The sequence below is a fragment of the Malania oleifera genome, chromosome 4 (assembly GCF_029873635.1).
Source record: "Malania oleifera isolate guangnan ecotype guangnan chromosome 4, ASM2987363v1, whole genome shotgun sequence".
In the NCBI taxonomy this organism is placed as follows: Eukaryota; Viridiplantae; Streptophyta; class Magnoliopsida; order Santalales; family Ximeniaceae; genus Malania; species Malania oleifera.
In genome coordinates, this window is record NC_080420.1 from 102,748,077 (window position 1) to 102,764,751 (window position 16,675).

The window sequence follows — 16,675 nt, forward strand, 5'->3', positions numbered from 1 at the left end:
CACTCGAATTTCACCCCTTTCTTGGTCAAGCTTATCAAAGGACATGATAATTTAGAAAAACCATTAACAAACCGACGGTGGTATGCAGCCAATCCCAGGAAACTTCTAATTTCCTGCACATTCTTCGGTCGTACCCAATCTACTACCACCTCAATCTTACTCGGGTCTATTGAGATACCACCCTTGGAGATCACATGTCTAAGGAAGGTAACCTACTTTAGCCAGAACTCGCACTTCTTGATATTTGAAAACAGTTTCCTTTCCCTCAGTACCTGACGTACTATCCTCAGATGTTGCTTATGCTCATTTGGGTTCTTTGAATACACCAGTATGTTATCGATAAACACTACCACAAACTGATCCAGATACTGGTGAAATACCTGGTTATGAATGCTTGTAGAAATTCAAGGTATTTAAGGCAGAAACAGAGAAGCGTCAGGGTAAATGTATCAAGACATTACGATATGATTGTGGTGGCAAGTATCTCTTAGGAGAATTTGTGGATTACTTATCAGAGAAGGGAATTGAATCTCGTTGTTTGCACCTGGTATGCCGCAACAGAATGGTGTAGCAAAAGTAGAAAGAAGGAATATAACTCTTATGGACATGGTCAGATCTATGATGAGTTATTCAGATTTGTATAATTTGTTTTAGGGGCACGCACTAGAAACATTAGCCTATATTCTATACTTGGTCCCATCTAAGTCAGTACCTACTACACCCACATAATTGTGGATTGGGCACAAACCTAGTCTGTGGCATGTTCAGATATGGGGTAGTCCAGCACACGTGCTAAAAGGGAAAATAGATAAGTTGGAATCAAGGACAGATGTTTGTTTATTTGTTGGCTACCCTATAGGAACGAAAGGTGGTTTATTTTATTGTCCTAAAGATCAGAAGGTCATTGTTAGCACCAATGCTCGATTCTTAGAAGAGGACTATGTGATGAACCACAAACCTAGAAGTATGATTGTTTTAGAAGAGTTGAGAAGAGATATACCAGCTATACCAATAGTGCAAGAAGAACCACCACAAGACAGAGTTATTGACATCCCATTGTCTCGTCGTAGTGGGAAGAATGTTGTAACTCGAGCTGAGTTAGACCCATCACGTGCAACTACCATCAATACATTGGTTATACAACCAGGACAAAATGATGGTGCACAAGGATCAGGATCAACACAGCAAAACGTGCCTCGTCGTAGTGGGAGGGTTGTACACCAACCTGATCGGTATATGCTCTTGGGAGAGTCTTATGACAGAATCCCTAATGAACTGGATACCAAACCCGACAACTACTGTGAAGCACTTCAAGATAAAGATGTAGAACTCTAGCAGAAAACTACGAAATTAGAGATGGAGTCCATGTACTCTAATCAAGTTTGGGATCTTGTAGAACCACCTGAAGGGATAAAACCCATCAGATGCAAGTGGATCTATAAGAGAAGAGAGGAGCATATAGGAGGGTGGAAACCTTCAAGGCTAGGCTTGTTGCAAAAGGGTTTACTCAGAGGGAATTGACTATGAGGAAACTTTCTCGCCTGTAGCCATGCTAAAGTCTATTCATATTCTCTTATCCATTGCAGCTTATTTCGATTATGAAATTTGGCAAATGGATGTCAAGACGACTTTCCTGAATGGAAGTCTTGATGAGTGCATCTATATGGTGCAACCAAATGGTTTTACAGCAGCGAGCTAATAGCACATGTTGTGCAAGCTTAAGAAGTCCATTTATGGACTTAAGCAGTCATCTTGGTCTTGAAACATCTGTTTTGATCAAGCCATTAAATCTTATGGTTTTAATCAATGCCCTGATGAGTCATGTGTATACAAAAAAGCATGATGGAAACGTGGTGGTATTCTTGGTGTTATATGTGGATGATATCTTACTCATCGAAAATGATGTGGGGGTATTATCTTCGGTTAAGGTATGGTTATCCGGACAGTTCGACATGAAGGACTTGGGAGAAGTCGGTCACATCCTTGGGATCAAGCTTTTGCGAGATCGCAAGCAAAGGATGTTAGGCTTATCACAAGCTACTTATGTCAATATGATTCTTGCCCGTTTTAGCATGCATGTAAGGACCCGAACCCGAGTGGGTTCCTACATATAAATTTTTCAGCGAATGCAAATAAATCTAAATTATTTTTATTACCAGAGCACTAATTAACTTTATTACAAATATATGTCTCAATTATTAAAATGTAAAATTCTAAAATTTTAAAATACACAAACGTATTCTAAATTGTATTATGCTAGATTTTTATTCTACTCTACTCTTATTACTCCCACCCATGCACTTGTTACTTCAGATTTTTGGTATGCTTTTCAAAATGATCTGAAATGTAAAATAATGATTGGGGTGAGACGACACTTAGTAAATAAATAAGATTATTATTAGTGTGTGGTCAAAATGAGTTTTTATAATTTTGTAAAATAATATTTAATACTATAACTTCAAAAATACTTTTAAAATAAATGTAAATTAAAAAATTTTTGCATAAAAACTTTTGTCATCAACTACAATAGTAAAATTTTATAATCATATACTATAACTGTTAAACTGAACTTTTTAACTTTTAAAACTATAATTATAATACTCAATCATGTATGTATATATATATAGATATATACTTTCCGTATTAAATCATTAATTAGGCACAAAAATGCTCATATTCACATAAACATATACTTTTTCTTCAATTCATCAATAGTTCTGTATACGTAATTAAATATGTATATACATGCACTGTAAAAACCACCCTTAGACCAATTAATCGTAAGTCATGTTTATCCCCATGACTGGGTTATACGGTCCGAAGATTGGACTTAGTTGGTTGACTGGCCAAACTAAATCAACGTACATCATCATTAAGTGAGATTTTTCCTATTAAACCCTGGTCTTACCCAAGTGTGCACTCAAGAGAAATCCACTACCATATAAAACCATTCTGTAAACAGTGTGGGTGCACTCTGATCCGTTTTGAACTTTAAGTTGCGGTATCGAGCATTCGTAATTTTTTGTATCGTCTGAGCCATAAGGAGTTTTAAAAATATTTTTATTATATAATTTCTACAATTAAAATAATATCATGAAAATCTCATTTTTACTTATATTTTCGTGAAATACTCAACATAAAAAAAAATCAAATCATGTAATCTTTACTCATATTTTCATGAAATATGTAACGTATAAATAAACTCATGCTACACAATTTTTGTGTTAAAAATATTTTCTTGAATAGAAATTAATGATATAAAATACCCGAGGGGTTTAGAACATTTCTTAACTCAAAAATAAATGCAAGTATATTAAAGATAAAACTAGTATAATTAAATATGCGTAAAAATAAACTCAAGAGAATTTTTTGAAACTAACTAATATAATCGAAATTTTATGACAAATAAACCCGGGTATGAATTTTAAATAAAAATATAACATAATCAAATTTACTTACCTCTTTCTTTACCTTGTGCTACGAACACAACGAATATCTCTAAAAAAATGAGATCGGAAAAAGTGGGTGAGTGAGAATTTAATTATAACAAAAATTCTCACTCCACCACTAATTCTTTCACTCACTAATCATTCTCTTCTTATGAATTTTTTTTTTTGTGAAAAATGAAGGTTGAGAACTTCCTATTTATAGAAAAATTTTGGGGAAGAAAATTGAATTTGTAAAAGTGTGAGTAGAGGGGTGAAATTATAATTTTTTTAAAATTAAAGAATGGGCATGAGATGGGTTAGACATGGGTTAAGTATGAGATAGTAATGGATGTTATGTGCGAGTGTTTGCCACCACTCCCATTTAATTAATTACTTAAGTAATTAATTAATTAATTTTTTTAATTTTTTAAAAATCATTATTATTATTATTATTATTATTATTATTTTTATTTTTAAACTATGTTTTAGTATTTTTTTTAGAAAGAATAAAATTTGAATTTCGAAAACTCATGTGGGCCCCACATGGGTCCTACATAACTCCATTAGTTTTCACACGATTTTATGAGCGCTACATAACTTCGGGACTCATGTGAGCCCTACACAGTCATGTGGGCCCCACATAAGATACCTATATTATTATTATTATTATTATTATTATTATTATTATTATTTTACCATGTATTTCTATAAATTATGTTTGTTAAAACACTATTTTATGTATATGTACTTATTTACGTGTACAAACAGTGTCTATACTGTTTGTCTTATGAAATTCCATTTTGACCAGACCGACCTTCAGGGAGTGACTGAGCCGCAATGGTCTCTCAGCACTCGCTAAGATAAGGTTTTTCTTAGGCATCAAACATGGAATCAATGATCCTATAGGAAAATACTTCTGTATTGATATTAACTTAATGACTATTTTTATTATTTTATTATTATTATTATGCTTTAATCGTATATATATTTTTGGGTCATCACATTCTCCCCTCCTTATAAAAATTTCGTCCTTGAAATTTGTTAATTTAAAATGAGTACTGTATAATTGGTTGTTTTGTTTAAAAGAGTAAATTGATGAACGATTTGACTAAGTCTTAGAATAGATTGAGGGTCAATTTGGCGAAATATTTTATTTTGGGAACTGAAGTGTGAATCGTCCGTCTAATAGAGGTTGAAATGGAAAAGAAATTTAGAATATGTGGAAAAAGATAATTATATAAATATATATATATATATATATATATATATAAATATAACAAAATGAAATGAAATCCGGCCTTTAGAGCCTTAGCTCAACGTTAACATCTATCGAAGTGCTAACAGTGTCACTGCTAACTGTCTGGGTTATTTCTTGGCAAAGTTGACCTCTTATAATATCGCCGGCTTGGGTTGAAAAAAGGGAGAGAGAGGCCATTTGTTCGGCAAGGGAGGAAGAGCTACCCTCTTCCCCTTGTGGCCTTTGGTGGGGATGCTCATAACGAGCCATCGGTGGCTCGTACATGAGTCTCAACGCTTTTTTGATCTCTTTACAATGGTAGAGTAGGCCAGCATTATCACAAATCCTTAGTGTGGTGACTGCGATGTTGCCATTGTAAGGGGCATGACTCATTGGTGTGATTTTAGTTGTAAGTTTCATAAACGGAATATGGTCGATAGGGATGAGGGTACAAGTGGTTGGGAAAATGGCAGGGACACTACTCGGGGCGGTAGTTGCAGAGGAGGTAAGATGGATAATTGGTGGAGCAGTAGTTGAAATAGTGGCTTCTTCAAATGATCCCCTTTTACACCTACGGTTCTCAAACAAAAAGCGTACATTTCTCGGCTCGATTGGACCATACCATTGAAGTCGTGCTGCAAGCAAGATAGCTCACTCCACAGAAGGGAGTTCCCCTTGACTGCTGCGGAAGGCCTCCTCTAAAATCTGCAGCTGTGCCTTGCTGGGTTTCCATCTTTGGATTGACGATCTAGTACTGTTCTCAGCAACTTGGGGAGTTGGGTGATTTGACAATATTTTCGAGTAATGAGACAACCAAGAGAAAAGTTGGGAAGAGCTAATCTCTGCAAACCGAAATGTGATTGTTCAAGATGGTAGAAAGCTGTGATGCTTAGAGTTCGAGGAGGCAAACCCTTTTTATAGGGGAATAGACACGTGTTGAGAGAGAGCGACATGTGCCGCGAGAATCGACGCGTGTTACAGATATTAAGCGACACGTTTTTGCAAAAATCGAGGGAGATCAATGTGTGCTGCGAGAATCGAGAGAGAGCGACGCATGTCACGGATGTCGAGCGACTTGTTTTGCAAAAATTGAGGGAAAATGATGTGTATTCCAAAAATTGAGAGAGAGGGACGCGTTCCTCAAGTGACATGCTTTGCAAAAATCGAGGGAGAGCGATATATGTCACAAAAATTGAGAGAGAGTGACGCGTGCTGCGAAAATCGAGCGAGCGACGCGTATAACAAAATTTTTGGACTTAAGGTTCTATTTATGTTTCTATATCTTTATTAATGCTTTAACTATAATTAATCTCATCCTTAGGTCACCACTTGAGTGGGTGGCCTAGTGGTAAGGAACTGGCCGTGCACCCATGTGATCGTAGGTTCAAGTCCCCACAATGCCCAAGTGGTCTCATGCCCTGACCTTGCTTCGGGGGTAAGTGAGCTATAGCCGATGATTTCCACCATGAGGCATTTTTATTTTATTTTATTTACTACGAGAGTACCTCTTATATATATATATATATTTATTTATTTATATTCCATTATTATTATTATTATTATTATTAAATCAAATATATGTTGGGTATGTTTGATAATTTGACATTGGTTAGTTATTTGAAGAAGATTAGTTAATTTTTATATTGCTTTAATTAACGGAATTTTTACTATATAATTTTTTTTAATTTATATAATATAGTAAAATTTAAGTTGTGTTAATTTTTATAAACTTATACAAAATTAAAATTAAAGATTCTATCAATATTTGTACTCCTAACTCAAACTTAGATACTTGATGGAAATTGAACGTGTAATGAAAAAAAAATACATATTCATATTTAACTTGCACATGCTAAGAGATTTTTTTTAATTTAAATAAAATATAGTAACATTTAAATTATATTTAATTTCTTATAAACTAATACAAAATTAAAATTAAAGATTTTGTCAAATTATATATTCCTAAATTAAACTTGAATGTTTTGTTGAGAATTGAAAATGCAATGTAAAAATACATATTCATATCCAACTTGTACATGCAAAGAAATTTTGGGTAAATTTAGATTTCATAATAGACCGTTTGTTCATATCTTGTATGTGTAGCACCTTCAAACTCAGTAGGGTCTAATGTGCTATTTCTTATATTTTTAGTAAAAATAATAATAGAGAAAATAAATAAATCTCGGATATTATTATATATATATATATATATATATATGAAAATTTAAATTATTAATGCATATGATTTAACAATTAATTATGAGTCATCAATATGAGTACTTGTTTCTACAAACATAAATAACATATTTAAATTAATTAACGTGTTCTCAATAATACTACCATTTTTCTTAGAGAATATAAGATTGCTACCTATCTTTGGGCGCTTTCACGTTAATCTCATTTTCTCCAATGGTACTATCTTTAGGATCCATTATTAAACAATGATTAAATGTTATTTTAAAATCATAAACTATTATTAACGCATAATAATATAACAAACTAAAAAAAATATCCTAAACTACCCAATCCTACCCAAATCATGTTTCATGCCTAAACTCTAGTAAAATCTATATGTTAGAGTATGCAGAACCTATATCTTATTTTCTGATACCAATTGTAAGGATCCGAACCCGAGTGGGTTCCTACATATAAACTTTTTTAGCAGACGCAAATAAATCTAAATTATTTTTATTGCTAGGGCACTAATTAACTTTATTACAAATATATGTCTCAATTATTAAAATGCAAAATTCTAAAATTTTAAAATACACAAACGTATTCTAAATTGTATTATGCTAGATTTTTATTCTACTCTACTCTTTCTACTCTAACCCATGTACTTGCTACTCCAGATTTCTGGTACGCTCCTCAAAATGATCTGAAATGTAAAATAATGATTAGGATGAGACGACGCTCAGTAAGTAAATAAGATTATTATTAGTGTGTGACTAAAATGAACTTTCATAATTTCGTAAAATAATATTTAATACTATAACTTCAAAAATACTTTCAAAATAAATGTAAATTTAAAAATTTCTACATAAAAACTTTGTCATCAACTACAACAGTAAAATTTTATAATCATATATTATAACTGTTAAACTAAACTTTTTAATTTTTAAAACTATAACTATAATATTCAATCATGTATATATATATATATTGATATATACTTTTCCGTATTAAATCATTAATTAGGCACAAAAATGCTTCTATTCACATAAACATATATTTTTTCTTCAATTCATCAATAGTTTTGTATACGTAATTAAATATGTATATACACGCACTGTAAAAACCACCATTAGGCTATTAATCGTAAGTCATGTTTACCCCTATGACTAGGTTGTGCGGTCCGAAAACTGGACTTAGTTGGCTGGCTGGCCAAACTAAATCAACGTACATCATCATTAAGTGAGATTTTCCCTATTAAACTCTGATCCAACATAAGTGTGCACTCAGAAGAAATCCACTACCATATAGAATCACTCTGTAAACAGTGTGGGTGCATTCTACTCCGTTTAAACTTTAAGCTGCGATAACAAACATTCGTAATTTTCTGTATCGTCTGAGCCATAAGGGGTTTGAAAAATATTTTTATTATATAATTTCTACAATTAAAATAATATCATGAAAATCTCATTTTTACTTATATTTTTGTGAAATACTCAACATAAAAAAAATCAACTCATGTAATATTTAGTCATATTTTTGTAAAATATGCAACGTATAAATAAACTCATGCTACACAATTTTTGTGTTAAAACTATTTTCTTGAATATAAATTAATGATGTAAAATATCTGAGGGGTTTAGAACATTTTTTAACTAAAAAATAAATGCAAGTATATTAAATATAAAACTAGTATAATTAAATACGCGTAAAAATAAACTCAAGAGAATTTTATGAAACTAACATAATCAAAATTTTATTACAAGTAAACCCGGGTATGAATTTTAAATAAAAAACTAACATAATCAAATTTACTTACCTCTTCCTTTACCTTGTGCTACGAACACAACGAATATCTCTAAAAAAATGAGATCGGAAAAAGTGAGTGAGTGAGAATTTAATTATAACAAAAATTCTCACTCCACCACTAATTCTTTCACTCATTAATCATTCTCTTCCTTTGAAATTTTTTTTTTTGTGAAAAATGAAGGTTGAAAGCTTCTTATTTATAGGAAAATTTTTGGGAAGAAAATGAAATTTGTAAAAGTGTGAGAAGAGGGGTGAAATTATAATTTTTTTAAAATTAAAGAATGGATATGGGATGGGTTAGACATGGGTTAGGTATGTGATAGAGATCGAGGTCATGTGGGAGTGCTTGCCACCACTCCCATTTAATTAATTTTTTAAAATCATTATTATTATTATTATTATTATTATTATTATTATTATTATTAAACTATGTTTTAGTATTTTTTTAAAAAAGAATAAAATTTGAATTTTGAAAACTTGTGTGGGCCCCACACAACTTCAAGACCCAAGTGGGTCCTACGTAAGTCCATTAGTTCTCACACGATTTTATGAGCCCTACATAGTTTCGAGGCTCATGTGAATCCCACACGACTTCGGGACTCATATGGGCCCTAAACAGCCATGTGGGCCTCACATAGGATACCTATATTATTATTATTATTATTATTATTATTATTATTATTATTATTATTATTATTATATCATGTATTTCTATAAATTATGTCTGTCAAAACACTATTTTATGTACATGTACTTATTTACGTATACAAATAGTGTCTATTCTGTTTATCTTATGAAATTTCATTTTGACTAGATCGACCTCCAGGGAGTGACTGAGCCGCAATGGTCTCTAAACACTCGCTAAGATAAAGTCTTTCTTAGACATCAAACATGGAATCAAGGATCTTACGGAAAAACACTTTTGTATTGATATTAACTTAATGACCATTTTTAATATTTTTTTATTACTATTACGCTTTAATCGTATGTATATTTGGGTCATCACAATGCATGATTGCAAGAAAGGGTTACTCCCTTTCAGATATGAAATCTCTCTATCCAAGGATCAGTGTCTTAAAACACCGATTGAGGTAGTGAACATGATGGCAGTTCCTTATGCATCAGCAGTAGGAAGCCTCGTGTATGTTATGCTTTGCACTAGACCTGACATCTGTTTTGCTATAGGCATGGTTAGTAGATATCAGTCTAACCCAGGGCAGGAACACTGGACTGCGGTAAAACATATAATCAAGTACCTAAAAAGGACTAGGGATTATATGTTGGTTTATCTAGCAGATAGTTTAGTACCCATTGGGTACACAGACTCAGATTTTCAGTCAGATAAGGATTCCAGAAAATCGACCTTGGGAAATGTGTTTACCTAAGGAGGTGGAGCCATTAGTTGGAGAAGTATCAAGCAATCATGTGTTTCTGATTCCACTATGGAGGCCGAATATGTGGTAGCCTCTGAGGCAGCTAAGGAGGTTGTTTGGCTTAGGAACTTTCTATTGGATTTAGGAGTGGTGCCTTCGGTACAATCGCCTATTACACTTTACAGTGATAATAGCGGGGCAGTTGCTAACTTAAAGGAACCTAGGACCCATAAGAAGGCCAAATACATCGAGCGTAAGTATCACATGATACGAGATATTGTGTAGAGAGGTGATGTGATGGTGACCAAGATTGCATTAGCAAGCAACCAGGCAAACCCATTTACAAAAAGCTTACCAGCTAGGACTTTTGATAGTCATGTAGAGGGAAAGAGAGTAAGATGTATAGCAGGATGACTTTGAGTCTAAGTGGGAGATTGTTAGGGATTTATACTGAAAGACATGCTTTATGTAATCGGTTTTAGTATTTATTAATAACTTCAGTTATTCCATTTTAATGAGAATCTTTGTGAGTAATGTTTGCCTGACATTATTTATTTAATGATTATGCATGTGTCTTTTATTCTATATAGTAGGTGATCTAGTATGTAGAATACGACTTATACACAAAAGATTAGATCATCAGTTCTTATAGAATATAAATTTATTGTTCACAATCTTAAATGAAATTGGACACACCATTGGTAGGACTGTAGCACAAGGTTTTAATAGGTTTGTCTTGACTATTGGGAATGGTACAGTTCCAACTCCTTGTGCTAGTACACTTTGTGTGTATTGAATAGGATCGTCTTGGGGTAATTGTTTTTATACTGACTATACAAAACAATTAATGTCAAGACCTGCTCATTTTTCACACACACACACACACACACACACATATATATATATATATATATATATATATTTATATTTATAATATCATCATATTATAAAATCAATACTACATATCCCACAATCCAGTTCAGCAGGTCATCATCCACCTGGACCCGTGGGTACTAGGGATATAATAGAACATATAGCAGAAGCCTACGCAGCAGAAAGTATAAAATCATATACATCTCATCATAATGAGCATAACACATACTAGAGTACTACAAACACTATTTCTTAGTATATACATCCCAAAATAAATCTAGGGACAATTCCCACAAAAATCTAACTGTCCCTAGCAAAACTTACCCTTCGCAGAGGGCAGATTAACAACACTAACTGTGTGGGGCTTTTCCCACTCTCCTATCTGGGGCTCTTGAAAAGTTAATAAAATTTAGGGGTGAGACATCTTTCAGTAAGGAAAATAAACTAATACTAGTGTGTGGCAACATGAGTATACCATGTTCTGCATATACCATACATATCATATCTAGTACTGTTTATCAAATTTGGGAAAACATAAGTACATCAAAATATGGCAGAACATACTGCATTTTCATAAACATTTCTCATCTCATATCATAATAATAATATTATAAAACAATCATGGTAGGTTAGCTGGCTATTGTCATTTATTACCCCCACATGACTGGGTTATGTGGCCCGAAGGCGGGACCTGACAATGGTTGGCCGACCACTGCCAAGTTAATAGTCTATTCTGTAGGTCCGATGGGTCTACCCAGACTGGTCCGTACACCAGGGGCGATAACAACACACTTTTTGAAAATAATCATATTGACCATTCAATCTCACACCACTCCGTACAACGGCATTAACACAGATATCATGATCACGAAGACCATGGACACAAAGCAACGGTACCGTGCAAGTGCTAGCCTAGACCAAGCCAACCAGGTTCTGATATCATATACATATACTAAAAATCGTGATACATAGATATCTCATATCATTCATTTTCACATCGATCATATCATTTACATATATATATATATATATATATATATATATATATATATACATGTACTATGAAAATCATCTGCCCGTACGCCGGTAAATCACATAGCACAGCTCGTACGCTGGCAAACCACATAACATGGCCCGTACATTGACAAATCACATAGCACAACCCGTACGCTGGCAAACCACATAGCATGGCCCATACGCCGATAAATCACATAGCACAGCCCGTACGCTAGCCAATCACATAGCACGACCCGTACGCCGGCAAATCACATAGCACGTCCTGTACGCCGGCAAATCACATCTATATATATATATATATATATATAAACATCTCGGCCCGTACACCGGTTTTTCATCATAAAAATCTATATCATCCACATTCCCAAAAAACAACATTTCACAACATTTTTACTCATGCCACACAGTAGATTTTCCACATATTCAACATACGATCATCTTTACAGTATTTTGCAAATATAAGACATATATATATATATATATATAATCATATACATTTTCCAAATGATAACTATATATATATATATATATATATATATAAGCATTTTCCAAGACAGTACTAGCTTAGTTTATCCCCTTACCTGATTCTTGGAAAGCCCCTAATAAAACTGTCTCGCACCCGCAGGGTTCCTAACTCAATACCTTGAAAATGAAAAATCTCAGAATTAAAGTTTAGTATTTCTAAGTGTACAACATTTTCCTCAACTGCCAAAAACCCAAATATTGAGTAGAAAGTTTTTACCCAAAAGCATTCAAGTTTAACACCTAAGGGGTTCCCTGACCAATACTCTGAAATTGAAAACCCCCAGTATTAAATTTTAGTATTTTCATGCGTATAACATTTCTTATAACTAGCGTAAGACCAAATATGGCTTAAAAAGCCTTACCTCAACTTTGGGATGATTTCCAACTAGCTTTCTCCCATGATCCGCTCCAGCATATTTGGAGAGAACTCCGCCAGGAGTGTCGTGGTGACTTCGGATTGTCAATCCGACGTATATCTAGCCCAAAAATGATGAGAGAGAGAGAGAGAGAGAGAGCCGAAGGGGAGAGAGAGAAGAGAGTAATGACTTCTTTCATAAGATAAAAATTCAGATTTTCGTATATATAAAACAGGGGATTTCGTCGACGAGCTCATTCTTCGTCGACGAGTCCTTCACAAATTTCGTCGATGAGACCCTGTATTCGTCGACGAAATTCAGGCTGTCTCAGAACCCCTCTCGATATTTTCTTGTCGACGAGGCCCTGTGTTCATCGACGAAATTCTTAAAGCCTTTGTCGACGGAACCCTGTGTTCGTCGACGAAACCCTGTGTTTGTCAACGAAGCTTGGCAGCTTCCTTCTGTTTCTTTTTTCCCATTCCCCTTTCTTTGTTATTTAAATTTCATTTAAAAATTTGGGTTGTTACAATTAATACCTTATGGTTATTATGAGTGCTTATGCTCTTAATCTTGATATGATTATTGGACACGTGCATATAATTTTTATTACTTTGATTCATGGAAGAGTGAGATTCTTTATTGGTCAAAAAACTCAATGAGTTGGATGATGACATTATGTGTATGGTGAACATTAATTATTGATGGAATCCACGTCCCGCTATCTAGATTGATGATACCCCATTGAGGAAACTTGTAAGTTTTGATTATGTCAAACCCTGCAGGTGGATTTTGAATTCGACACATCAAATAAGTTAAGTGAAAGGTCTCATGGAATTAATATGTCAATTAATTAAATTGTCAGTAATTTAATTTAATATATGAGTATATGTAATCTTTACATGGGGAGATAAATAAGCATTTAATAATAGGAGCTTGAAATTTAATTTCAAATATGACAGGGAGTGCAATTATAATTCTTTAGAGGTATGAATTATAATTAACGTAATTAAGGATGAATTCAGGTCAGATTAGGAATTCTTAATTACGTGGGAAGCCCTAATCATATTTGCCCAGAGGTACCTGCTGTAGCCTATATACATGCGCTCCATTCAGCAGCTAGGGTGAGATGAGCGAACTCTCACAGAGGCAGACATTTTTCGTGAGGGAAGAAAACCCTAGCAGCCGCTTACGAGCCCACTCTCTCAGGAGTAAGGTGTGTTCAAGGAATACAGTAGAAGATTCCTAGTCATCTTCAAAAGCTTGTTTTCGTACTTGCAGATTCAAGATCAAACCAAACAAATCTCGCAGGTATAATCCTAATAACGTAATTAGGGTTTGCATGATCATATTATTTTTTTTTGTTATCTGTATGCACTATAGCCAAATCTTAGGGCTATTCTGCAAGTCCCTTCAAAGGCCATGTCAGCAATCCGAGGGCGTCCGAACACTCACCGCACGATCTGGCTTCTTGGTAACAACTCAGATCCCCCATGTCAGTGATCCAAAGCCAGCAGTTCCCATTGTTAGATGTCTGATCCACATCAATGGTTGCGATCACGCCGTTCCAGATACCCCTTTGATATCCACTCCTCCACCTGATGACTGACACCTAACAACCCCTCTTTCACACACACACCCAGCCTCATGTGGCCCTCTGAGAGCCATTCGATCAGTGCCCCCTTAACAACAACCATGATCAAGCCACGTTGCGAATTCAATCCGTACGCCGCCAACCACTCGGATGCTGACACGTGGCTATGGTCTTGACCAGAGCTTAAACCGGTTGACCCCTCTTCATTTGACTAGTTTTTCCTCCGACCGGTTTGGGTCTATGTAACCGGTCTTGGATCGGTTCCTACTTGTCTTTTTTTTTTTTTTTTTTGGTTTTTAATCATTTTAATGTTTTAAAAAATCATAAAAAAATCACAAAAATCATAAAACTACTGAAAAAAAAATCACAAAAAATTCAAAAGAAATATTCAGAAAATTAAAAATATTTTTGATTTGTTTTCTTATTTATTTTCATATTATAAACTAGATTTTAAATTCAAAAAAAATGTTAAAAATCATAAAAATCAAGAAAAATATAAAAAAAAATTCACAAAAATATTTTTGCAACCAAAAATTGTTTTGACACTTTAAAAAATCACAAAAAAAATAGAAAAAATATTTTAAAGCTCAATTTTCATTGTTTTTGCCTTAATTCCCTTTTTGTTATTTAATTACTCAAAATTTGGGAAAAGAATGGAAAATTACAAAAATTCAGAAAAATAGAAGAATCAAGAAAAAGATTTTGAGACTTAAAAACCATTTTTAACATTCTTTTGAGTTCCAAAACCTCATGAAATAGTATTTCCGAACTTAGAAAAATCCTATGAGATTTCAAAATATCGGGAGTGTATTTTGTAACCTACTTTCTCGATTCTTCCATCCCAATGATTTCAAAGGGAGGCATGAGCTCTTCAGAGTACAGTATGTCCTGGCTGTGAGGGAATACTTATATAGTATTTTATTTTTGTGCATTTCTTTACACTTTTTGAAAGGGAGTAATTTCAAAGGCTTAATAAATTTAATTTGTGGGATAATTTTTGATTAATTAGGTACCGTTCGTGTAACGACCAAAAAAAAAATATTATTATTAATTACTTAATTATTATTAAGAAAATTAATTAAATTAAGAAATTTGAGGATTGTGGGTATATATATATGTATATATATTTAAATACATATAAGGATAAATTTTATATATATATATATATATATATAAGTATATATAAAAGTATAAAGTAAGGGATAAAGGAAAGAAAAAAGAAAAAGAAAAAGAAAAGAGAAGACTTAGTGCCTAAGCTTCCTGGAACAAACAGGAAAAGGAAAAGAAAAAAAAAAAAAACAAACTTCACGCGCAGAACAGGAAGGAAATGGAAAAAAAAAAAAACTCTTACGCTCTCCACCCCTTCTCTCTCCTTAAGATTTCGCGGCGAATTCTCGCCCATTGAAAATCCGAAAATACCACTGGACTCTATTCTCCGCCGCCGACATTTCAACCGAAATGGATTTTTCATAGGAGCAACATAGGCATATGTACTGGGGTAAGACAAATTCTCACTTCTACCTCAATTTTTCTTAAATTTTAAACCAAATTGACAATCGGATACCACAACGAGAATCTAGGGATGATTCTCTACAAGTCTAGCGAAACATATTTCTCGTGGGATCGTTATAGGCATAGCCCCAAAACTAGGATAAATGGGTTATTTAGAAATTAATTGTTATTTAATTATTGTAAATTAGGAAAGGTTAAAATAATATTTTATTGGGGTTGATTTGATTGAATCAGGGTTCGGGTGAGCGCTACGGGTATAATTTTGGGAACCCTATAGGTGTGGTTCATGAAAATAGGTAAGGTGGAATAAAATTATGTCAGTATTTTATAACGGTGAACTGGTTATTTACGAGCATATGAAATTTATTATTTATCTATATGACTTTTTAGAACAATTTGAGAACTGGAAAATGATGATTTTGTTTAAGGTTTATATTTGCGATAATCACATAGGATATTAAATTTGTGTGACATAGGAACAATTTTTCCTAATAAATTGAATATGAAGTACCGTAGTATTTGGATTTGCATGTGGAAATGTATTAATACGTTAGACTACTGTGTGGGAATGTATTGATCTGTTGGATACCTGCGTAGTAATGCATTGATGCGTCAGTGTGAACTAACTGATGTGGTTATTCGTATGCATCTCAATATAACATTGGCTTGAGGAGGTTGTTATATTTCCTAGATATAAATCATGATATGACGTTGGCAGGTCGATGAGCTCATCATATAGTCATTTATATGGGGTAGGACATTGACAGGTCGACGAGCTTGTT